This window comes from Nicotiana tabacum, chromosome 11, assembly GCF_000715075.1.
Source record: "Nicotiana tabacum cultivar K326 chromosome 11, ASM71507v2, whole genome shotgun sequence".
Taxonomy (NCBI): domain Eukaryota; kingdom Viridiplantae; phylum Streptophyta; class Magnoliopsida; order Solanales; family Solanaceae; genus Nicotiana; species Nicotiana tabacum.
The window spans coordinates 68,341,359-68,367,673 of NC_134090.1; the positions used below are offsets into that span (position 1 = coordinate 68,341,359).

General features: G+C 33.4%; 1 long non-coding RNA gene and 1 pseudogene across 1 annotated transcript; one reads left to right on the forward strand and one right to left on the reverse strand.

Moving 5' to 3' along the window:
• Positions 1–374: 374 nt before the first annotated feature.
• Positions 375–7,718, forward strand: LOC107772632 (cytochrome P450 71AU50-like; annotated as a pseudogene).
• A 1,392-nt stretch (positions 7,719–9,110) lies between these two features.
• On the reverse strand, positions 9,111–9,584 carry LOC107772631 (uncharacterized). The gene is made up of 2 exons (XR_001645123.2): positions 9,479–9,584; positions 9,111–9,302 (listed from the first exon to the last, which is right to left on the reverse strand). It is a non-coding gene; the product is annotated as an uncharacterized LOC107772631 (long non-coding RNA).
• Between the last annotated feature and the right edge of the window lie 16,731 nt (positions 9,585–26,315).

Consider the following 26,315-nt stretch of genomic DNA (forward strand, 5'->3'; position numbering starts at 1 on the left):
GAAACTGTGACTATTTTTCAATTACCACTTATAATCTGGCTATTTTGAATTTTACCCGAATTATTGTTACTCATTTAAATTAATCATGACAAGAAGTACAAAAGAAGTTCAATAATACGGTTTTGGACGTCTAAAACGAAAAACAGGAAGAGAAAACTACTATTTGCTCCAATTAGTTTAATCTTTAAATTTAATATATATCTAACTTCATTAATTATTGCCTAACTCCAATAGATAGCCGAACCACCATGCTTAGGATTAGGGATAGTTTGTACCTAGTAATACTTATTAAGGCGCAAATATTTCATTACTTTGCAATTAGGTAGTGCTAATGAAATACTCCAACTGCTTTAATTTATCTGTCTTATATCACTACTAGAAATTGGCCTATTGCAACATTATTTGGCTTGCTTACATGGCTTCTATTTGGCTAGCTCTTGTAGTAGTTGCAATGCTTGCTTATTTTCTTCAAGAATTAATGAGGAAGAAGAAGAAACTTCCTCCAGGACCAAGAGGACTTCCACTTATTGGGAATCTTCACCTAGATTTTTATAAAATAGCCAAGGAATATGGTCCCATAATGTCCATGCGATTTGGTCTTGTTCCTGTCGTTGTTGCTTCCTTTCCTTATGCTGCAGAACAATTCTTGAAAAACCATGATCTTGTTTTTGCTAGTAGACCTTACAGTGAAGTTTCTCAATACATTTTCTATAATCAGAGAAATCTTGTCTCTAGCAAGTACGGACCTTATTGGCGAAATATGCGTAAATTGTGCACTCTACAATTGCTTAGCAATGTCAAGATCCATTCTTTTCAGCCTATGAGGAAACAACAAGTTGGAACTCTTGTGAATTTCCTCAAACAGGCGGCTGCTTCTGATGGCGATGTTGTCGTGAATCTTAGTGATAAAATTGGATCTCTTAGCACAAACATGGCGTGCATGATGTTATTTGGGAAGAAGTACATGGACGAGGATCTTGGCGAGAAGGGTTTCAAGGCTCTGGTTCAAGAGACTGCGTATAATAGCGATGCCAAAACTTGGTGATTACATTCCTTTTCTTCGTGTGCTTGATCTCCAACGATTGACTCGTCGTATGAAAGAATTAGCTAAGCTTTTTGATGAATTTTTGGAGAGAGTTATCGACGAACATGTTCATCAATCCACTAATGAGCATAAGCAAGCTAAAGATATTGTTGATACACTGATGAGCATTATGCACTCTGGAGAAGCTGAGTTTGATCGTCGCCATGTCAAAGCAATTTTGCTGGTAATGTTCACTCTAAATGCCCTTTCTTTGTCTGTCTGAAGTTAGGGTTAGTTTCACGTATAGTCACCACTGGATAATATATATTTTTGTTTCATAAGAAAATCATTAAATTTTACCCATCGTAACAAAAATACTTTTGTTCTATAAATTAATTGGACATTAATTACGTACCTACTATAACAATAAAGTCATAAAGCTTTAGATACTAGGTTTGTGTTTAATACTACGTTGGTAAAGCTTATATATCACTTTATTTTATAGCGGGTAAGTTTAGATCCTCTAATGTGACAAAATAGATTCAGTCTTTTTAGGTAACTCAAATTCCTCATCGTCTGAACGTAAAAGTATTCTGAAATATTACAATAAGTTGCAAAAGTGGTAGTTTAAGCTTAGTTGATTAAACAATATTCTTCCCCAAGTCTTTCATGATTTCTGTTGCGGAAGCCAAATGTATATACTGTGAATGAGTCACAATTACTATACCAAAAATTATGGCAGCCATCAAATAATAAATAAGACAATAAAACAACAATAAAAGGAACACCAGAATTTACAAGGTTTGGCCAATTTTGCCTACTTCCTCGGACACAACCAACATTTTATTCCACCCCAAAAATACAAGTGAAATAATACTAAAGAGAGAAGATACAAATGCCTTAAGAAGATAAGAAGGCAAATGAGAGGTGTGTTTAAATCCTAAACATTAGGCCTTTTTTTATAGGGAGAAATTCTTCCCAAATTAAGTCTCCCACCGATGTGGGAGTTTGCCATTTTCAACAAATCTCCACCTTGGCAAATTTCCACATCTTCAATTTTCTCTCGGTAACAAATTTTGGTTGTGTCTTCATCTTCAGTGTTCAACAATGTTGATCAAATCCAAACAATGTTGAAACTTGATCGCAATCACCACTTTTGTCAGCATATCAGCAGGATTCTCTGTAGTATGAATTTTCTTCACCGTGACTCCATCTTCTTCTATGATTTCTCATACGAAATGATACCGAACATCAATGTGCTTCGTCCTTGCATGATAAACTTGGTTCTTCGCTAATTGAATAGCACTTTGACTATCAAAAAAAATTGTGATACTTTTTTGTTCAACACCAAGCTCTTTTAGCAACCCCTAGAGCCAAATTGCCTCTTTCACAGCCTCTGTAATAGCCATGTATTCCGCCTCTGTTGTAGACAAAGCAACTGTTGACTGCAAAGTAGACTTCCAACTAACTGGTGCCTTTGCAAAAGTAAACACATAACCAGTAGTTGATCTTCGTTTGTCCAGATCACCCGCAAAATCTGAGTCACAATATTCAACTACAGACTGATTGCCTTCCTGCTCAAAAATTAACCCAACATCTACAGTATTGTGAATATACCGTACAATCCACTTCACAGCTTGCCAATGCTCCATTCCTGGATTATGCATATATCTACTAATAACTCCAACAGCGTGTGAAATGTCAGGTCTCGTACAGACCATTGCATACATCAAGCTACCAACAACATTTGCATATGGTACCCTTGACATATACTCATGTTCAGCTTCATCTTTTGGCGACATAGTAGTACTTAGCTTAAAATGGGGAGCAAGTGGAGTACTAACCGGCTTAGTCTTCTCATCTATGCTAAAACGCTGCAGTACTCTCTTCAAATATTTTTTCTGAGATAAACAAAGTTTCTTTGAACGTCTATCTCTTATTATCTCCATGCCAAGAATTTTCTTTGCCTCACCTAGATCCTTCATCTCGAACTCCTTCTTTAGTTGAATCTTCAACTTATCAATTTCTTCTGAATTCTTGGAAGCTATCAACATATCCTCAACATATAAGAGAAGATATACAAAGGAACCATCTTTAAGCTTGTGCAAATACACACAATAATCGTATTTGCTTCTCTTGTACCCTTGCCGCAACATAAACTCGTCAAATCGCTTGTACCATTATCTAGAAGATTGTTTCAATCCATACAATGATTTTTCAAGTTTGCATACCATATTTTCTTTTCCAGCAACTTTGAATCTTTCTGGCTGAGTCATGTAGATTTCCTACTCTAAGTTTCCATGTAAAAATGCAGTTTTTACATCCATCTGAACTAGTTCCAAATCCAACTGTGCTACCAAAGCCAATATAATTCTAATGGAGGAATGTTTTACAACTGGAGAAAACACTTCATTGTAATCAATTCCCTCCTTTTGAGCATATCCTTTGGCCACCAATCTTACTTTGTAGCGAACATCTTTTTGGTTAGGAAATCCTTCTTTCTTTGCAAATACCCATTTGCACCCAATTGCTTTTTTTCCCTTCGGGAGATTGGCCAATCTCCATGTATGATTCTGATGAAGGGATTGTATTTCATCATTCATGGCAATCCTTCACTTATCTTCTTCTGAACTTTGGACTGCATCTTTATAAGTGGTAGGAACATCATCAGCTACAATTGAGGCGACATAAGCAACCGTCTCTATAAGACGAACAGGTTTTGGTATTGTCCCTTTTGGCCTGCTAGTTGCAATTGATTCAAGTTGTTGTTGAGGTTCTTGAGTTGGAATCTCCCTCTCTACTGGATCTTTTTCCATAGGATAATCTTCATTTGTTTCCTCCTCTGCTTCTTGTGTAGGAAAAATAAATTTTCCCTCAAACTCCACCTGCTTAGAAGCACCCTCATTTTGTTTGGTATCTTCTGTTACCTTATTTACCATAGCAGATTCATCAAAGGTAACATCCCTGCTGAATATTACTTTCTTTGTCATAGGACACCATAAGCGATATCCTTTGACTCAAGAAGTAATCCCCATAAAAATAGCCTTCTTTGCCCTTGGATCCAATTTTGACTCTGTATATAATAATATGCAGTTGAGCCAAATACGTGCAAAGAGTCATAATCTACAACAGGCTTTCCATACCATTTTTCAAATGACATCTTGCCATCAATAGCAACAGATGGTAAGCGATTAATGAGGTGACATGCATATGTAACTGCCTCAGCCCAAAATTCTTTTCCCAAGCCGACATTGGACAACATACACCGTACCTTCTCCAGCAAGGTCCGGTTTATACGTTTTGCCACTCCATTCTGTTGTGGTGTATGCCTGACAGTGAAGTGCCGGACGATGCCATCTTTTTCACAGACCTTATTGAAATGATCATTTTTGTATTCACCTCTATTGTCTGTGCGAATACACTTGATCCTCCTGCCTGTTTGATTCTCCACCATCGTCTTCCTTTGAGAAAAATTCCCAATACTTCATCTTTGCTCTACATTGTATACACCCACACTCTTCGGGAAAAATCATCAATAAATGTTACAAAATAGTGCTTCCCACCCAATGAAGGTGTTTTGGAAGGACCCCAAACATCAGAGTGTACATAATCCAAAATGCCTTTAGTATTATAGATCGTTGTACCAAATTTAACCCTTGTCTGTTTCCCTTTGATACAATGCTCGCAAAACTCCAAGTTGCAAGCCTTTACTCCTTTTAACAATCCTTGATCTGATAGAGTTTTCAAGGGTTTTCCTCCAGCATGTCCTAAGCGCATGTGCCATAGCCTAGTTGCTTCTGCCTCTTTGTCGTCACTGGATGTCACTGTCGGTGTCCCAATAACTGTACTGCCACTATAGCGGTACATATTATTGTTCTTCCGATTAGCCTTCATTACCACTAGTGCACCGGAGCATACTCTCATCACTCCATTTTCTGCAATGATTTTGAACCCTTTTGATTCTAGGGCTCCCACAAAGATGAGATTCTTCTTCAAATTCGGTACATATCGAACATCTGTTAATGTTCTGATCATTCCATCATGGTTCCTTAATCGTATTAAACCAATGACATATGAGGTAAGAGGGCTGTTATCCGCTGTGTGGATGACTCCATATTCTCCTTCTTGAAAATCCACGAACCAATCCTTGTTGGGACACATATGATAGCTACAAGCCGAGTTCATCAACCATATGTCTGATGATGTTGATGGCTCTGTTGTAACTAATGAGAAGTCCGAATCATCACAATCAACTACATTTGAATCCATAATGGCCTTTCCATTGTTATGTTTGGCCTTCAACTTCGGACAGTCTTTCTTCCAGTGTCCCTTTTCTCGACAAAAGGCACATTCATCTTTGCTGGGTCTAGATCTTGACTTGGATCTTCCCTTCTTTGTCCTCATTTGATTTTGAGGACGACCCCTCACAACCAGTGCTTCTCCTTCTCCGCCCTTTTGTTTTTCTCCCTTTCTTTGTTCATAGCTGTACAAAGCCGAACAAACTTCTTTGAGAGAAATTTCGTCATTCCCATGAAGTAGAGTAGTTTCAAGGTGCTCGTACTCATCAGGAAGTGACCCCAATAACATCAAGGCCAAGTCACCATCATCAAAAGTTGCATCCATATTTTGCAAATTTGTAACCAACTTATTGAAACCGATGATATGTTCGTTCATTATGGTACCAGGAACATAGGTGAAGCGAAACAGTCTCTTCTTCATGTACAATTTATTTTGACTGTTTTTCTTCAAAAATTTATCCTCCAGTGCTTTCCATAATTTACTTGCAGAAGTTTCCTTTGTGTATGGATATTTCTGCTCTCTAGCAAGGTAGGATCGAATGGTACCGCAAGCAACACGATTGATAATTCTCCAATCTTCTTCTCCAATAACATCTGGTCTTTTTTCTTCAATGGCAAGATCTAGCCCTTGTTGAAAAAGGACATCTAGAACCTCGCCTTGCCACATCCCAAAATGTCCTGATCCGTCAAAAATTTCTACCGCAAATTTCGCATTTGACACAATTCTTGTCATAAGCGAAGATGCCAATGATGACGTATTGTTGACACTTGATGTAGATTCTTCTTGTTTATTGTCTCCCATCTTTGACACGAATATTATTTAATAGCTGACGACACAAATCAAGATTATTTCCTTTCTGGTGTGGAAGATCAGACTAAGCTGCAACCACAGAGCATACTAAGACAGAACCTTGACACAGTACCAAGATAAATCTTTTCTGATGTGATAGATCAGACTATGCTGCAACCACAGAGCATACTTAGACAGTACCTTGGTTCTGATACCAATTGTTGCGGAAGCCAAATGTATATAGTGTGAATGAGTCACAACTACTATACCAAAAATTATGGCAGCCGCCAAATAATAAATAAGACAATAAAGCAACAATAAAAGGAACACCAGAATTTACGAGGTTCGGCCAATTTTGCCTACTTCCTCGGATACAACCAATATTTTATTCCACTCCAAAAATACAAGTGAAATAATACTAAAGAGAGAAGATACAAATGCCTTAAGAAGATAAGAAGGCAAATGAACGGTGTGTTTAAATCCTAAACATTAGGCCTTCTTTTATAGGGAGAAATTCTTCCCAAATTAAGTCTCCCACCGATGTGGGAGTTTGCCATTTTCAACAATTTCAAGTGACTGATTTTATTTTTTTCTATGACTTCACTAATTTAGGTTAGAAAATTAAATATAGTTTTGTCTATGTAATAATGATATTGATATTTGGTAAATGTTGTATACTGAAAATCTTTACATGACTGACCAGACATAACTTTCTAAATTTTCGATACTATATTGAAATAGTCGTAGATAATTTTTATATTGTAACATGCAATATCTTTTTTGCTTCTTCTCTTGGACTCTATACTGGCAGTGCTGGTTGAGTTTATAGCTAAAGAATAATGATATAAATGTAGGACTTGCTGATGGCTTCTATGGATACTTCATCAACAACGGTTGAATGGATTTTTTCAGAACTCTCAAGGAACCCCGATGTAATGAAATAACTCCGGAATGAGTTGGAACAAGTTGTTGGTAAAAACAGAATGGTAGAAGAATCAGATTTAGAAAATTTTGAGTACTTAGATATGGTTATAAAAGAAGGTTTTAGGCTCCATCCAGTAGTAACACTATTAATTCCTCACGAGTCCATTGAAGATTGCACGGTTGATGGTTTTCATATACGTAAAGGATCTCGATTTTTGGTCAATGTTTGGGCAATTGGAAGAGATCCAGATGTTTGGCCTGAGCCAGAAAAGTTCGAACTAGAGAGATTTTTGGGACCCAACATTGATGTCAAAGGGCACAGTTTTCAACTTTTACCATTTGGCTTTGGTAGAAAAAGTTTCCCTAGTTTGCAGCTTGGCCTCACTATTGTCCGATTGTTGGTAGCACAATTGGTTCACTGCTTTGATTGGGAGTTACCAAATAATATGTTGTCAAAAGATCTTGACATGAATGAGAAATTTGGTTAGTTACTACGAGAGTTCAACATATAATGACCATTCCAACATATCGTTTGCATGTATAGTAGATTAAAATCTCAATAATATGTAGTTCAAGATTAGTTGCACTTTCTTAATTTGGCCTGAATAATTATACGAGGGAAAGGCAAAAAAGAGGGGGATTTTGTCTTATGTTCATGATTTTAGATGTATTCTTCTAAATATAGAACCAAACGTTTTTGAAAAATTACCATTAAACGTTAATTATAACTTGTAAATAAAGCAAGACATAACAACGTCACAAGTACTTTGGTTCCTATTTTGATGGATCAACATATTTTGTGTTTTCTTTTTATTTTTATCTTCGATCAATTTTTTAATTAAATGGGAACTTGGTCAGTAGCAGGCCAGAATTAATGGTAACGTTATTAATAAGGGATATGTATCCTTGTTATTTGATTCCTTTTAATGGACATGTGTTATATATATATATATATACATATATATACGCTCTGCGCACTATTCCTACTAGTTTACTATGGAACCAATTGTCAAGAATAGTTTTCTCTAGAAATATAAATGTTATGTTATCGGATGGCCAACTGTACACCTTCACTAATATCAGAAGCTATATATGTCTAATAAAACAATAAAAGAAACCTCATGTCTAAGCATCATAGGAAATGCAATCAAAATTAGCAAGACTCCTTAGACGCCCCATTTCCTCTCTTTTTATAGAAAATATTATTATATTATACTGCATTAAAACTATAAATTATTACACAGCTTGGTCTTTCTGGATATATAATCTCTTTACGTTAATTAACATAATGAGATGTGTTTGCCAATACCTCATGCAACATTAATTAACATGCAAGCGTGAATCAAGTGATAGTAGTAAGTGTTACCATTGTTAGACATGAAATGCTAAACTTAAAATTGGACCAATCTCCCATCTACGCAATTTAAAAGAAAATAGTTCAATTATTTTATTCACTAGGAAATTCGTCCGCGATGTGCGGGGTTTTTAAAAAGTAAGTGAATTTACGGAATGACTATTATTTTTGTGAATTTAGTCTAAACAGACGAGATGGAAAGTTTCATATATATGCATACAAAAGACTTGAATTCTATGAATTGATTAAATAACAAATAGTATTGATTTTTCTTTAGAATTAGAGCAGTTCACATTGATATTAGACAATCCATATTTTAACATATAATCTTAGAAGTAATTAATTCTCGCTATATAATTTATACTTAATATATTTGTATGTATATTAAAACTTGATTTGTTTCCATTTAGATTAAATTTCTTGTTTTTTCTAAAAAAATTCAAAAATAAACTAAATCACCATGAATAAACATGAAATAGCAAGAAAAAATGTACCTTCTCTTTCACTCAAAAATTACTAAAATGTCTTTATCCATAATGTGGAATAAATTCCACCATTAAAAATTACTACTCCGCTTTGTTACCTGATGATGGAAATCACCATAATATACAAAAGGAAATGTAAATCTTATCCAATTTAAAACACCCACAAAATTATACACAAAAAAGAAGTACAATTTGCAAAAGATTAGTTACCAATTTGTTTTGATATTTGTTCAAATACAAGACACAAAATATTCAAGAAATATTATAATACAAAAGTAGAAGTATCTTGATTAGATTTTATATCCAGGCACATATAGTGATTGCAATGCTAAAAGAAAAAAAAAGTTGTCGTTATATTGAGACGATGACCTTTTATTGACATATTGCACTCCATGGCAGAAGAAGATCACAACTTTTGATCGATAATCTGTAAGAATAAATACATGTGAACAGTTGTATACATTCTTGTTAAACAACCACAAATATTAGGATATAGTATTATAAGGTGAATAGACAAAGACCTGAAAACTCAACAAATTAAAATTTATAAAAAAAGCATTACATAAAGTTAATAACAAAAGTCACAATGAACTTTTTGTTTACCTCTTCGTATCGAACACCTCCGCATTAGCATAGACGAAGATCTGGGAATATTGAAGAGACACAAAATTTTAAAAAGGAAGAACATACAAAGGACAAAACCCATCAAAAACATAACAACTATGGTGTAACAGAAATTGTAATAAAGAAATAGGGGAAAACAAACGGTCAGCATTAATATCTCTTTAATAGACATTGTAACCTTTAATAAGTTGGATTGAATGAAGTAATAAAAGAAAAGAAAAAAATTCAAAAAAGGAGAAAAAAGATAGGTGTGTTTCTTGGCTAAAGAGATATGCCACATCATCTTTTCTAATCCATCTTTTATATATATATATATATATATATATATATATATATATATATATATATATATATATATATATATATATATATATATAAATTTTATATATTTTTTCGACTATATTAAAATGTAGGTAATATAATATAAAACTTAAAATCCAAAAGCATACACATTAAAATACAAAATATACACATACGTTAAATTTGATGTTTCCTCTAGCCATAATTTTCCAATGTACGTTATTACTCTAAATCAGAACAGTGGGAAAGAAAAACAATTGAACTTGTAGTAGTTTTTCAATACCCTCGTTGTTTTTTAATTAGACCCTGATCCTTCTAGTCAAACGATTGGTTGTCTATGATTAACAAACTCAGTATGAAACTTTTATAATACTATCACCAAATTAAAAATCATCTTGTAAGATATTATTCGATTTAAACATATAGCAAAAGGTTAATTTAGTGACATGTGGACTAAATTTTAGCTAAACCTTACGATATCTAATGAGATTAGGTAGAAATAGTAGACTTGATAGCTAATTATTTTCTTTAATCACATCCCTAACTAGCACGTGAATCTGATCGATTCTGTTGCATAGCCGCATTAATTAATTACAATTTTAATTTATTTCAGTACTTTAGAGGCTGATCCATTAATTGCATGTGGAGCTGGTGCAAAATATTGCCAAGCTTTTTCGAAAGTAAACACAATTTTTCTTTAACAACTTGTTTGAATGGTTGTTACCTATTTTATTGTATCGTATTGTTACTTTAGATATGATATTTGTTTTTTATTGTTACTTAAATTTTATTATATCGTATCATTAAATCCGTCGTTACGTAACAACGAAATGTGTAACTTTATGTAACGACCGATTTGGTGTGGTCACGTCGTTACCTTGTCTTTTACTTTATTTCATCATTTACCCTAACTTTTTAAATAGTAATTTTACCCAGTATCATAATTTTTCTTCATAATATTGCAAGTTTATACTTCTCAACAGTTTCCCATTATCAAAGAAGTCCTTAACAGCTTGCTTGACTTCACTTCCAACAAGTTTCAAGTACACCTTAAAAAATTCTGCAGGGACGCCATCCACTCCTGGAGCTTTGTCATTAGGTAACTCTTTAACTGCATGTTCTATATCTTGTTCTGTTATTGGTCTGATCAGTTCCTTCTGTTGATCTTTTGTTAGATAAGGTCCATTCCTTGTTGTTTCCAGATCAATACAAAGCTGTTCTTTAGCACACTCTCCTAATAAGGATTGGAAGAAGCTTGTGAACTCTTGTTCTATCATTTTTGGTTCTGTAATCCTGACCCCTTGATCATTGTATATTGAACCAGTTCTATTTCTTGTTTGACTTGCCTTTAGCTGTGCATGAAAGAATTTGATATTTTGATCTCTTTCTTTTATCCAAATTGCTCTAGATCTTTGTCTTAGCATCTGCTCATTAACTTCTTCCTATTTTACTATCTGGCTTATCAGTTCTCTTTCTTCTGAAATCAACTCAGTATTGAATGGATCTTTATCAAGGTTCTCCTGAGTGTTCTTCAACTGTTTTCTTAGATTGTCCAGCTTCTTGTCTAAGGATGACATCTCTTTATTAAGCTTCATCACTCTATCCTTTAATCTCATCAGTTTCATCCACACACATTTCATTTTATATCCTTCTATTTGCTGCCCCCATGCTTCTTCCACAACTTGCTCAAACTCCTTATTATGCAATAACTCATTGTATAGTCTAAATGGTTTAGGCAAATAGGACTTAACTACCAATGTGTTAATGATAATAGGAGAATGATCAGAAACACCTGGCTTTTCAAAAATAGCTTCAACAGTACAATATTTTGTCAGTTGTTGCTCCCAAACGCACACACAAGTATACGTGGTTGACAAGTAATATAGGATTGTAAGTCCAGATATCGTACCCACAGGGACTTGTGATTAACTATCAACTAAATTAAACCAAACAATTAATCTATTCAAGCGAATCTTAACGTATGAATATTTAGCTAAAACTAATCTAACGTAACAAACTAAGAGATTAAAGAAAATAAGTTGGAAAATTATAAAGACGAATTCAATGTGAGTGAATATTCTAGAGCCATGGGTTAGCTAAAAATCTCGTTGAGTTTTTCACTTAACTCGTCTAATTAATTTATCTGGTTTATTGATTGACGGGGTTAATATTGCTCGTAGCCTTCTCCCGAAGTAAAACTCGCCTATTCAAGCTAACCTAACGCCTATATTCCTATGGAATTAGGATTAACAAGAACACATTAATGATTCCCGTATAGTAAACAAGCAAGACGATTAGGTATATTCCTATTCTAACCGCAAATCCGCTCCCCCTCAGAGTTAAGGTCTTGCTATACTCAATCTTATATGCAATCTAGAATTCCCTCTCCCGAGTTCAATCCTAGATTCGTAGATAGTATTTAATTGGTGATCAAACAATCAAATAATTAAGCGCAAGATTGAATAAATAAACCAATATGATAAATAATAAGAACAATTCAAGCTTCAAACTACAACGTTCATGTAGCACCCAAAACTCTAGAACTAATAAACTGTGAAATTAAAGGAAGAGAAGAGAAGAAAAACTAGTTAGAAGCCTCCTCCAAGCGTGATGTGTGTTCTTCCACGTGAATTACCCTCTAAAGTGTGTTAGATCCCTCCAAAGTGGCGTCTCCCCCTCCAAAAATAGGTTTAGTCTTGCTTTTATACGTGTTGGGTAGGTCTAGGGCCGAAATAACCTTGCCCCGGACGAAATTGGACAAAATCACGTCACCTGCGCCCTGGGTAGCACCAGGCGCCCACTAGGGCGCTGCCTCAAACTTCCATTCTGCCTCCAGCACCACAGGTGGCGCCAGGCGCTGTCTGTGGCGCCCAAATGCTCAATTCGTCCAGTTTTGTTCGTTTTGGCTCAAATCTTGCGCGTTTCGCCCCCAATTGCTCCCGAATCATTCCTACACATAAAATACTTCAAATTAATATAAACCATAGCATTTAACATTCCAAATTCACAAAACAAAAGTAAAATATGAGGCGATATACATAGAAATATATATGCTTTAAGCTAAACATCAACACCCCACACTTAGACTCTTGCTCGTCCTCGAGCAATGAGACTATATAATAAACCCCCAACTACGTACAAGTATCTAGAGGAGAACCTTAAATTTTAACCACACACTATACCCTTGACTATGATCAATATCGGCACACAAGCATGGACACACAAAATTTCACATTCTTCCCGTTTACGCATGCCCAAATATAACCCTTCAATTTAATCAATTTCAATAACCTATTTGTCACCACCCAACCTCAAAAGCCGACTTGTAACCACTAAGCACCCTCAATTCATGTACTTACCCAACATGAAAGTTTACAACATTACCAATCATTCATGAGATCATGTGCCCTTACCAACAAACAAAAGAGTGAATATAGTAGTCCACACATTCAAATACTTTTGAATATAGATTAAGGACATCACACAATTGAACAAAATTCGCTCACTCTCACAAAGAGTTCATATGCATCCCGTGGTCATACCATAAGCCTGCCCGTAGTGTATATCTCTACTAATTTAAGCTAGCAAAATCTAGGATTAAGACTTTAAGGTTGTAATGTAGGCTAAGGAATGGGTATGGTACATTTAGAAATAGTGGCTAACCCTCCTAAGCACTTTAATGCACTACATTCATGATTCAAGCACATATTCTTCTCAATCAATTCACTTGCCATATACAACATAGCTCTCTTTTCAATGAAGCACTTCTATATTTCCACTAGCACAAATCATTAAGAATTGGAGGTGTGTATTTTCTCCATTATTTGAACTATCATATTTTTTTCTCTTTTCTTGCAATTTTTCTTTTCCTTTCTCTCTTTTTTTTCTTTTCTTCACACACTCCATACATTAAAATTCATCGGCTAGTGACTTTTAATTTCAACCTTAGTGCACCAACGGGTGACTTTTGATTTCAACCTTAGTGCACCAACGGGCCCTTCCATGGTTCCACTCAAAAGATACTCCCCAATCTCTAACCTTACTTCTTTTAGCGACTAAGTGCCTTAGGAGGTAAATGTTCTATCTCAAATTAAGAAAAAAATAGGAGTATGGCTTGTAATGTTGGTGCCAAAAGAAAGGTCTATAGGCTCAAAGGGGCTAGCAACGGAAAATTTTATTTCTATGTGACAAGCACATCCATAATCAAGCAAGAAAATGCCTACGTCATCTCCTAGATTAGAACAACTTACAATTTTGCTTCGATTAACACACGGGGCAAGTTCTAGACTACACAGGATAGCACAAAAAATCATAAATCCTTACACACACGTTGCACATGACTCAATTAAGACGGTTTTGTTCAACTCTCAAGTCAAGCAAGCACACATAATTGAGAAATTTAAGCAATATTGCACTATGTGGCATACAAGTCAAACAACCGAGAAAAGGCGTCACAAAATAGGCTATTTACTTTATTTAGGCTTCACAATTCAAACCAAATACAAGGGAAAACAGAAGGAATGTCATAGCCTAATGTGCCAGCATCAACCATGTCAATGAGTATCTTAGAGTGACTCAGTTTCTTCCTAAAGTACTCCTAAAAAAAATAAAGTACCCGGTTCGAGCTACACCCTTGGAAAAGAACCGACACCCAAAGAAAAACCAAGGGATACTACCTAACTATCTTTAAAAACAAAATCTTTTTGGTGTTTTTAATCGGACTTTATCCCTCAAGAAAATTGTCCAAAAGATCCATCATCGGGGAAAGTCTGAACTTTTTCTAAAAAATTTTCAATTTTCGTTTCTTTTTTTACCTAGACTATGTCTACTACGAGTTCTAAAAGAAAAACTAAATAAAAAAATAGTTTATGCAATCACACTTCAGAAAGTAGTTTCCCTACCCCACACTTATTTTATGCATAGTCCTCGATGCATGATCATAGAGAAAAATAATAAAGCAAAGGTGAGAAATACTCCCTGAGACCCTCTCGGGCCTAGATCAGACATGATTCTCAATCTGAAGGGTCAGGACGACCCCACACTTAAGCTCAACATGCTCCTCAACTTCAACTTTGGGTACTCAGACTTCCCCTATTCTGCAAAACAAAAACAACACGAAACTTGACACTATAAAAAAAAAATTAAAATACAGGCTGGGTTGCCTCCCAACAAGCGCTTGATTTAACGTCGCGGAATGACACCATCACTTCACCACTTTTCCTTCCACTTTGAGGATATAAATTGCGCCCCCAATTTTGCATCAATTTTTCTATCACGTTCCTGGGGCGGTGGTATACAAATAAATGAACCAAGCAATAGGTATCGCATCTTGCACTTCTTGGCCTTTAAGTGGGGGATGTCGTTTTGTCTCCTTGACATCACAAATTTCAGAATATAAGCACTTTGTTCCTCATCCATTGACTCCTTCATATGCTCGACTGGATCAATTCCCATGTCACCAACCAAACACAATGTTGAAAAATATTTAGAATGAGGTCCAATATGCTCCAACTCCAAAATTGTATTATTTTTGACATCCTCAATTTTGCACTCTTCGTCAACCTTGGTATCATTAATAATATTTTGGTCGAATAATTGGAGTTCCTCTTTTCGCTCCTCAAGCTGGCCAGTATCCACAAAAATTGGTTGTAGGACATCAGACGCCTCAACCTTTTTATTCAATTGATTATGCAGGTCATGCATATCTAAGCCAAATTGGTCTATTTCTTGCCTGAGCTCAGTTCTTTCGTCTATCAGCTGTTCTGTCATATTTGAAAGACCATCACGGAGAAACTCATGAGATTTTATCAGTTGAGCTTGTTCCTCAAGCAAAGATTGGCTCACTATATCTGCTTCTTCAAAATAATCTTCTTGTGGGAACTCGCTCTCTTTATCGAATTGAGATTTTTCTTGGAAATTTGCCATTAATTCATCCATTCTAGCCTGGAGTCTTTTGATCGTTAAAGCATCAAGGCTTTGTTGCTCGACTATTTGCCTCATCATGTTCTGTTGCTCGGCTATTTGCCTTATCATGTCCATAATACGAGTCATGCTTTCTATATCCTCCACTTCATTGCACCTACAAAACTCATAAACATTATTAGAAACATTATAATAAGAACCCTGAGACGGATAATAAGAATTAGGACAACCATTCCAATGGCCACCTTGACAACCACACGCAGTACAAAAATTCCACACATCAGATTGAGATGCACAATTTTGCCCTAAGTGTGATCCTCCACAATATGGACAAGGATCACCATAATAAGAATAACCAATATTTGACCAATTATCGTTCCAAGATGCCATGCCAACAAAGATAATAAAATATTAAAGTAAGTTAAAATAAAAATAAAATAAAAACTTGAATAGGGCAAAAGTAAAAATTTAATCTAGTAGAATAGTTAATTTCTAAGTCCCTGACAACGGCGCCAAAAACTTGTTGCTCCCAAACGCACACACAAGTATACGTGGTCGACAAGTAATATAGGATTGTAAGTCCAGATATCGTACCCACAAGGACTTGTGATTAACTATCAACTAAATTAAACCAAACAATTAATCTATTCAAGCGAATCCTAATATATGAATATTTAGCTAAAACTAATCTAACGTAACAAACTAAGAGATTAAAGAAAACAAGTTGGAAAATTATAAAGACGAATTCAATGTGAGTGAATATTCTAGAGCTATGGGTTAGCTAACAATTCCGTTGAGTTTTTCACTTTAATCATCTAATTAATTTATTTGGTTTATTGATTGACGGGGTTAATATTGCTCGTATCCTTCTCCCAAAGTAAAACTCGTCTATTCAAGCTAACTTAACGCCTATATTCCTATGGAATTAGGATTAACAAGAACGCATTAATAATTCCCGTATAGTAACCAAGCAAGGCGATTAAGTATATTCCTATTCTAACCGCAAATCCGCTCCCCCTCAGAGTTAAGATCTTGCTCTATTCAATCTTATATGCAATCTAGAATTCCCTCTCCCGAGTTCAATCCTAGATTCGTAGATAGTATTCAATTGGTGATCAAGCAATCAAATAATTAAGCGCAAGATTGAATAAATAAACCAATATGATAAATAATAAGAACAATTCAAGCTTCAAACTACAACATTCATGTAGCACCCAAAACTCTAGAACTAATAAACTATGAAATTAAAGGAAGAGAAGAGAAGAAAAACTAGTTAGAAGCCTCCTCCAAGCGTGGTGTGTGTTCTTCCACTTGAATTCCCCTCTAAAGTGTGTTAGATCCCTCCAAAGTGGCGTTTCCCCTCCAAAAATAGGTTTAGTCTTGCTTTTATACGTGTTGGGTAGGTCTAGGGCCGAAATAACCTTGTCCCGGACGAAATTGGACATAATCACGTCACCGGTACCCTGGGTAGTGCCAGGCACCCACCAGGGCACTGCCGCAAACTTCCATTCTGCCTCCAGCGCCACAGGTGGCGCCAGGCGCTGCCTGTGGCGCCCAAATGCTCAATTCGTCCGGTTTTGTTCGTTTTAGCTCAAATCTTGCGCGTTTCGCCTCCAATTGCTCCCGAATCATTCCTACACATAAAAACACTTCAAATTAATATGAACTATAGAATTTAACATCCCAAATTCACGAAACAAAAGTAAAATATGAGGCGATATACATAAAAATATATATGTTTTAAGCTAAACATCATCAGCCAAGAAGCATTACCAAAGGCCCAATCTATGTTACTGTAGATTCTTTTATTTGCATCCTTCTTGTTACACCAAGACCATTGGCTTCCCTTTCTGTTTAGTTGTCCCACCCCAATATTATCTATACATCTCTTAAAGTCCACAATTCAGCTTGTTGTACTGGTTGTCCATTAATTCGATCATCAACAGACAACATATTGTTAAAATCTCCTGTTAGCAGCCATGCCTCCTGAATATTACTTTGAATTTGCCTTAACTGACCCCATAAGTTCCTTCTTTCAGCTATAGTGTTCTTCCCATATACAAAAGTAATGTCAAAAGTATTCTGTGTACTTTTATCCTTTACTTTGCAATGGACTAATTGATCACTAAATAAGATTATATTGACTTGTACCAATTGTTCTTTCCACAGTATCCATATCCATCCCCTCTCATTTATAGTTTCATCAGAATACACCTTCCATTCTCTACTGAATTTAGCTCTAACTTTAGCTACACTCCTAGGCTTTATCTTTGTCTCAAGGCAGCCTAGTAGAGTTATTTTATGTTCTAGCAGAAATGCCTTGAGTTCTTTCTACTTGAAGGGCTTATTCAACCCTCTAATGTTCCACGAGCTAACTATCATAGTGGATTCTCCTCATTGAGGACAACCCCTTCAGTCACTTTGTCAGTGCTGCAATCTTCTTGAATTCTCAAAGGACCATATTTGTTTTTGTTCAATAAATCTTCTAAGCTTTTATCTAACAATGCCCCTTCCTATTAATCTGCCCTTGATCCTTCATTATCTGTTTTCCTCTTCTCTTTTGCTGTGAGTATTCTGCATCTATATTCTCCTCTTGGTGTGGTTCTGGACTATCTTCCTTCTCTTTTTGATCTTTCTCGTTTACAATCTTTACTCTCCATTGGCCTGCTTGTTGCTTTTTCTTCTGTTGTTTCTTTGGTTTTACATGCTGTTGGTTAACCTGCCTTTGTGCTTGCTGGACTTTTGTACAACTTTCTGTATGTTGCCCTAGCTGAAGACATTCCTCACAATATGCTGGTTTCCATTCACATTCCAGCATTTGTTCCTTGTATTTTCCATCAGCCACTTCAATCATCAAAGAATCAGGCAGTTTTTGTGATATATCCATCTCAATTAAAATACGAGCATATGAAATTCTATCACAGTTAGCTGTTAGTTTGTCTGAACAGATAAGTTTTTCTAGGTAACTTGCAATCCGACCCAAATTTTCCTTACTCCAAAACTGAATTGGTAAACTAGGAAAAATGACCCAAATAGGAACATTCCTTGTTAATTCCTTACTCAACTGAAAGTCAGGTTCCCATTGTTTTAGGATCATAGGTCTGTTCTGAAATGTATATGGCCCTTGTTGAATAACTTTGTTCTTGTCATCCTCTGTATCAAATCGAAATATGAAATAGCCCTTATCGTGTAGGTACACTTGTGAAGTATTGACAAAATTCCACACTCCATACATAAAAAGGAGTATTGATAAAATTCCATGCTCCATACATAAATTTAAGCTTCTCCTTAAATGAGGGTGATCCACCCAGAACATACCCAATTAAAGTTGCCCTCCATTTTTGAGTTTGCTCATTTACCTCATTCAGATTTAATCGAACAATTTTTGTTCCTTCCTTCATTATCGGTGGATAGTATTCCAATTGGAGCTCTTGTTGCTGAGATCGATTTCCCTGTACAACTTCAGTCATAGTTGGAGTTGGTTGGCTAAGGTTTCCTTTCTACATTGAGAATGTCAATTTCCTCGCCGCTGAATTAGCCTCTACTTCCGCTTGCTTGAGAATCTCCATTTCATTACATTTTGAGGTCTGCATCACCATGGGGGTACTTCCCATTCCTGTCATCCGTTGACCTAATTGAATATGTCCTAGTGTTTGAGGTACTCCCGATTACGGTGTTACTAATCTATTTTCTTCTTCCTTCTCCTATATAGTCGTCGGTGTTACGCCTTTGTTTTTCCGTCGAGTCATGGCTTGAATGCGTACGTTAGCTAGCCCTGCTTAATGTGCGCCTGCAGAGCCATTTTTGCAAGTAACAGATAATTACTGTAAGTAGAAGTGTATTAATGGTGTCCTTAAGTAACGTTAACAATTAGTGAACTAGTGGTATCCTTATATAAGTAACGTTGGTGATTGATTAGCCGATACATTGATAATTATACACTAAATGAAAGTATATTAATGATATTTGTGAGAAATGTTTATGATTTTTTATTTTTAATTTGATAATTAAAATAAGTAGAAGTTTATTAGTGGTATCGTTAAGTAATATTAGTGATATCCTGAAGTAACGCTAGTGATTCATTAGCCTATACATTAAGAATTACACTAAGTAGGAGTGTATTAGTAATATTAGTAAGAAATATTAGCGATTGATTAGCTTATAAATTACTAATTACATAAAGTAGATTCATATAATTAGTGGTATGCTTAAGTAATGGTCACTGTAATCTTCTGACATTGATATGTATTTGAAATCCAATGTCATGTTTGGAGCTGTTTGGTATTTAAAATTTATTAGCTCAAGCACAAGGTCCTTCTTACTCACAGAGACACAGACTAAGATTTTGATACATCAGTTAAGATTGTGATTCAAATTTTGTACATGTAAAAAAAGAAGGGGTTTTGACACAGTTACCCACAAAAACAAAACTATTTACTTTTATCTACCTATTTGTTTTTTTACCCATAAACTAATTACATTTCTTACCCATAGTAGGTTTTGTGGGAAATTGTTTCTTTATTCTCCAATTCTTTTTTATTTTTATGTTTCTTTTCTTTTCTTTTCTCTTTTCTCCTTTTCTTTTTTCTCATTTTCTTCTTATTTTTTTCTTTTTTCCTTTTCTAATTCTATTTAACTTCTTTTTTTATATTTTTTTTCTCTTCATAATCTAATTTCATTTACTGTTTTCACTATTTTTTATTATTCTTTTCTTATACTAGTCTTAAGGTACGCGCGATGCGCGTGTATTCTATCTTAGTGGGTACTAACTAATTTATTTAAAATGTATTTAAGTAATACAATCAGACCTCTCTATAACAACATCTGTATATAATAACCATTTACTATAAAAGCCAAGTTTTTTTCGGACTAATTATTATGTTATGTTATAATTTATGTCCTTTATAACAACACCTCATTACAAAAGCAAAAAAATATCAAAACAAACGAGACTATTATAGAGAGGTTTGACTGTTAAATAAAAACATAAGTTTATGAAGATGATCATAAATATTGATTGTGTATAACTAACTCAATAAATAAAAAAGGCCTCATAAAATCCTCAATTATTAGTTCATAATTCAACTTAAATTTTGTTCCAATTTCATAACTTTGTAACTTCAATTTCACAAGTTATCATATTTCCTTTTCAGTTTTAACAAGAACAAGCCCTTGAAAGCCTAAATAGTGCCGAATGATAGAACTTAAAACATATAACCATGTAACTAATAATTTATAACTTTCATCAGATCACAAAATCACATTAAAGAGCAATAAAAAAAACACATTTAAAAGGATACGAAAGCAAGCTTGTGAGAGAATTTACATTGAAAGATAATTCATTAGTGATATATTTACTTCAAAGAATGACTTAGAATTAGAATTAAAAGTGTATACTTTGGTTTTAAGCGTCACAATCAGCGGAATTAATATTCAAATAATTCCACTATTGGTTAACTTCATAATTTTAAATATTAGAAAAATAATTAGTTTTGTTCAATATAAAATTTATTTTTAAAGCGAAAAATGTTCAATCAACATTTCATGTTGGAGGATATGCAAGGAGGGCATAATCTTTGAAAAAATGTAACAAACTTTGAGTCATTTCTGTTGTATAATATTGAATCTACAATGATCAGATATTTATTATATACTTTTATCATAATTTTTCAAATATTCGTCAAATTAACCTAACTAATGTTGTGTGAATATATATATATATATATATATATATATATATATATATATATATATATATATATATATATATATATATATATATATATATATATATATATATATGAGAGAGAGAGAGATATTTATTGGAATAGATGAAAAATGAAAATAAAAAATTAATGTCAATTCATTTTGAATACATTTTGTCTTCTACTATTTCATTCTCATTTCTCAAGTTTGAATTTTTACGGTAATCGATTTTACTCTATTTCCGATTTCTGTCATCACCAGTGGTCTTTTTATGAAAATAAATTTATGTACTCCAAGATTTGTTTTAACTTGAAAATAATTTTACTTTTATGATAAGTTTGGAAAATAATATAATTGGAATCTTTTTCAATTAATTAATTCAAATGCTTAATTATTCGTTCTTAATATTTAAAAGAAATAATTAGTTTTTATTTATTCAAATTCTTAAGATTAGCTCATACCAAATTCAAAATATTTAATTATAATTATATTTTTATTCAATAATTTTTTTCAAATTGTAAACAATTGAATGGGGTGGAAAATCATCCATGCTAGACGTGTTCCAAAACAAAAAAGGAACGCAAAAGAGAAATCTTTGTAAATCTCAAAAAACTAAGAATCACTGTATATCAAAAATAAAATTTAAGATTTGAATATCCTTTTAGAAACCACAATTAATGTTTGTAGTTAAGAAAGCCATTTATATTTAGCTAAATGTATCATTAATTAAAAATAAAAAAAATCCCATAACTTATCTTGTTCTAATAATTGATAAATTTTGTGCTTATTATTGATTTGTGCTCAATATTTCGCATAATAATAATAAAAATAGTTCTTTTGAAACTCAAAATGTAATGTCGAATAATATTATTAGTGTCATAATCTTGTATATTTAAATTATCTTAATATTTAAAAACACATATAAATCAAACCTAAATAACTTATTAGAAAATGGATCACATCAGTATTATTCAAGAATTGGTTTCATACAGCATTTATTGATGAGGTATTGGAAGTTGTTTTTATCCTACTTACATCTTCAAGACTTGTAGGAGGATTTCAAATCACTTACATCCTCTTTCTTCAATCTTTTTTATTCTTTCTTGTATTTATTTTGTTTATTGTTTATACATAATTTAGGGTATGATTTATATAAAATAAAATCTTAAGTTTTATTAATTTCAAATATCTAAAAATTAGAAAAATAATTAAATGACTTATTAAATGAAGTATTTCTTATAATAATTAACATAAATTTGGAGGAACTTCATATTTTCCTTTTTGTTGATAAAGATCAAGTTTGAAATAGTAAAAAATGTTAGTTTTAAATTCTCTTATTTTATTCTAGGTAAATATGAATTCATTAATATTATTTTATTGAATTTTTACAATTCAAATTATAGGCACACTATCTCTTATTAATGAAAGGTATGGGAAAACAAACGTGCTAAAAATATGTCGGTGGTTTTTCTTTCCTTTAACGGTCTTATTAAGATAAAATTTAGTATTTGATTTTGAATCCTAAAAATTAGGATTCATACCTACTTCAGATAAGGAAGTATTTGATATGCAAAATATAATTAATATTGAAATCCTAAATATTAAGAAAATAACTTAAATTACTATTTTATCCAATATGTAATATGTTTTTAAAGGGTAAAAAAGGCGAATGACATTTCGCTAAGGGCCTTCGTGCTTTTAATATAGTACTAGTCTCTATGTTCGTGCTTTGCACGAATATGTCTTGAGTTACAAATTATGAAACACGTAACATCCAGTTTCATAAAGTAATTATTATTGAGGAATATGTACAAAGTACAACAAGCAATTCTTATAGCAATAATAATAATAATAATAATAATAATAATAATAATAATAATAATAATAATAATAATTTAGACAGATGAGAATAATACATGAGTTTTTTTGGTCCGGAGAAATATATATGTTTCAATTCAATGAAATAAGGAAAGGAAAAAAATTATTAAATAAAGGTAAAATATATACAAAATTTAGTTGAATTCGGACTCTAATATTAGGCAAAGTATTGAATATTACAATGTCATTCAGCATAGATTTACTTAAGTATTAGAAAATCAACTTGTAGACTTGGTAGGCTACGTTGAAGATGTCACAAAAGAATTTGGCTCAAAATCAACTTTGTATATTATAGTATAAATCGGAAAAATGTTCTAGCCTCAATTGATTTACAATTATATCCTTAAATAATATGAATATTTAAGGGTATAAAAGTTTATCAATGTTTGAGGGATATTTTAGTCGTTCAATATTTAGCATAAATTATTTGTGCTTTTATAATAATATAGATAGATATAGATTATTACTAAAGAAAAATCAAATTGTGTACCAATTAAATGTAGCTAATACAACCAAAAAAATATTAACTAACATATGATACCAGTATAGTATATAGCTATACCAACAGAGTATACAATTATACACAAAGAGTTAAAAAAAATTAATTCAATTATTAAACTGAAATAATATCAGTTGTCAATAAAAATTTTAAAAAATTCTAACAGGATCTAATTGTAAGAGTATACCGCTACATTATATAGCATACTATAATTTTTTTTTTGCATTTTTCAATTTGCTCCTCACGCTCGGTAAAAACTTAAAGCAAATTAAAAGGGAAAAGGCAAGTGAATTTACGGGTAATAAGTATACTATTATAGTATATTGTATACTATTAGAGCATATTGTTATAGTATATTGCATATTATTATAGTATACTATAACAATATATTGTATACTATAATAGTATACTGTTGCAGTATAACTATATACTCCTATTGTATATTGTACACTGTAGTGGTATACTGTTAGGTAACTGTGTTCTTCTTCGATTATTAAAATATACTGTTGCAGTATATTGTAAATTATAATAGTATACTGTTGCAGTATAGCTATATACTCCTACAACATATTGTATACCGTAGCTGTATATTGTAGCTGTGTTCTTCTTCGATTTTCAACTGAAAATTTCGATCTCAAATCAGCTCCAAATGCTATCAAATTTCAGTATGAACTTCCAGAAGGTATTATAAGCAATATTTAACAGCACCCACTTTGAATCAAACAAGAAATTTTCAAAATAAAAATTTAAATTCAAAAGCTTCAAGCCCAATAATGGTGAATGTTGCAATTAAAGCTCCGGTCATTGCTCCTAACAAATCCACTTTCTGTCTCTTGGCCCATTAAAGCTCCTGTCATTGCTTCTAATAAGGTGCCCACTGCAAAGAACCAAATTCATTCCTTATTAGCTTCAAATTAGAAAATAACTTTAAGAAATTAAAGTCCAAATATTTGGAAAACAATCACCAACAATTAAAAAAAACAGATGTAATTGAGAGATTCATTCCCCTCTATTTCAAAGGTCAGATTTTCCCCTTCTTTTTCTGCTTTTACTTTTAATACTACTTACCAAATGTAAACTCATTGAATTCCCTTTTCACTTGGGATTTGGGATTTCTGCTTCTTTTTTTCTTTCCTTTTCACAATGCAATTCTGCAAATAGGTAAAGAGATGATCAGAGGCGGTGGAGACATACACAAAATAGCTACAGTGAAAATAACCGGGTAAATAATTTAGGTCCTATGAATAGGAATAGTAAATAATTTGGGCCTGTGCATTAAAAGATAAATAATTTAAAATTAATGAGTATAAAATGAAATTTTCTCAAAAAGAAATATTCTTCAAATTTGTGAGGTAGCAACGTCATGATATCTTTTGCGTAGTCTTTGTTGTAAACTTAGAAGAAGCATCCTTGTTTCGATAGCTTAACGTGGATTTATTATTTAGGCCATTATTCAAGTCTTGGTCCTTGTTTTTTTTAATTCATTTTTAATTCACTGATAATGAAGACTTGTCCCATTTAATAGCTCAAAACTGCAAATCTGCCCTTGAAAATTGTCGAGGTTGCTGTTACTTGATGGAATTTGATTATTGAAACAAAGATCGGGTTGGATTCATGTGTTACCCCAAAGTTCATCACTTGTTTTAAATTAAATTTTGTATTTCCGAGGCCTTGAAAACCTTATTTAGAGCCGCCTCGATTTGTGTGCGCAGTCCGAGCGCGTAACCGGAAAGCTTAAATATGAAATTCTGTGAAAAATGATAAAATTTAGTAATAAAATGAGCAAATTTGACTTCGGTTAACATTTTGGATAAACGGACCCGGACCCATGATTCAACGATCCCGGAGGGTGATCTCGCCCAACTATGCCTTATAAAAGGACAATGCGGACGTTGCAAATATAACCTGAGTATTTATGCCCAGAGTCAAATCCACAGAGAATTAACCTATCAATTACTTTCGTTGGACTTACTAAATTCTTTAGAATCAACTTCCCCAAACGTTGTGAATAACAGTTGATGGTATATTTAATAACTAAGATTGAAAGTCAATAAACAGTTGTAAACTAAATAAGCTTAAGTTGTGAACAATAATGAGAAGGTTCTAAGGTAGTGATTTCCCCTATTGATGGAATCCCTTCTGTTTATGTTTCATATAGATTTACCAACACATCTCTATCAACCATGAACACTCTTTTTACCGTGAATCTCTCCCGAGTAATCACGATAATTTACTAGACGCACTCTCCCGAGATACGCTAGCTGGCTTTGTTTATTACAATTCACTTTAGATTGCACCCAAGACCTCGTTATTCCTAATCCCGCCTTTAAACCCGCAGTTATAGATCCCTCTTATACTTTGGGAGTGATGTTGTTCAACAATTACCTAAATATGCACTCTCTCCCGAGTTATGCATACAAAATAGGCACAACTAATTGAAGATCCTGTCAATTAACTACAACAAACACGTAGTTGAACAAATAGAGATTAAACTGGCAAACTATATTAACA